This window comes from Priapulus caudatus, unplaced genomic scaffold, assembly GCF_000485595.1.
Source record: "Priapulus caudatus unplaced genomic scaffold, Priapulus_caudatus-5.0.1 Scaffold715, whole genome shotgun sequence".
In the NCBI taxonomy this organism is placed as follows: domain Eukaryota; kingdom Metazoa; phylum Priapulida; class Priapulimorpha; order Priapulimorphida; family Priapulidae; genus Priapulus; species Priapulus caudatus.
Window position 1 is genome coordinate 3,154 of NW_014577776.1, and position 884 is coordinate 4,037.

Below are 884 nucleotides of genomic sequence, written 5' to 3' on the forward strand. Positions count from 1 at the left end.
GTGAGTATGAAGACTAGCTTTATCGTGCTGGTGTGCTGACGCGTTCTGTGTGCGTGCTGTTTCTTGCAGAGCCGCCCCGGGGTGTTTGTTTCGGCTGTAAGAGGCGGTAGAGCAATGGTCGTGCTGCGAGCAGTGGTTACGGCGGGTGCGTGGCCGGGGGACTGGGATGCCTCGACCACAAAGGCCCTGCTATGGGTGGTGTAGTGATAGTCGGCCTACCGCCCCGGCGCGGACCAGTAAGTAATCACAGCACAGAGCCGTGTATGTAAGTAAGTAACACAGGCAGTAGCTGTGTATGTAGTCGGCCTACGCCCCGGACGCGACAAGTAAGTAATACAGAGCTGTTTAAGTTACGAGGCAGTTCTCGCTGCATAACAATCCTCCTTTTATCATCTCTGTTGCCAAAATCTTTCCAACTTGACGTAGGAATCTGCTCGTCTCTCCCAGGTCGAACGTCTAAGGCGAGAAAAACCAACGATAATCGTGATGTGTTGTCGTGTCGTTAAGGTGTTATCAGCAGACAGCTTATACGCGTTGCATCATTCAGAACGATGAGATAGCGTGAGATAGTATGAGATAGTATGGCTGATCTACAGGACTGTATCAATGCTAATCCTGTGATCTGATCTCTTGCAGCATACCTCTGGCTGCTGGCCTCTTCAACAGGGACGTCTACCTTGAAGGTAACTGAAAAATAGCATTCGTATCTTCGCTTATCCTGACCATGTTCACGTGAATACGTTGAAAGCTGTAACTAAGGTTGAAGAAAAAAGATAGAAGTAGGAATAGGGAGATAGAGAAGAAATAGGGAGATAGAGGAGAGGAATAGGGAGATAGAGGAGAGGAATAGGGAGATAGAGGAGAGGAATAGGGAGATAGAGGAG

At 49.0% G+C, this 884-nt stretch overlaps 1 long non-coding RNA gene across 1 annotated transcript in view; it reads left to right on the forward strand.

The window, feature by feature from the left end:
• Window positions 1-290: 290 nt before the first annotated feature.
• LOC106813019 overlaps window positions 291-884 on the forward strand; it is a 4,554-nt gene continuing 3,960 nt past the window's right edge. Inside the window, exons 1-2 of the long non-coding RNA XR_001394414.1 lie at window positions 291-326; window positions 637-683. This is a non-coding gene — a long non-coding RNA (uncharacterized LOC106813019). The remainder of the gene's footprint in view (window positions 327-636; window positions 684-884) is intronic.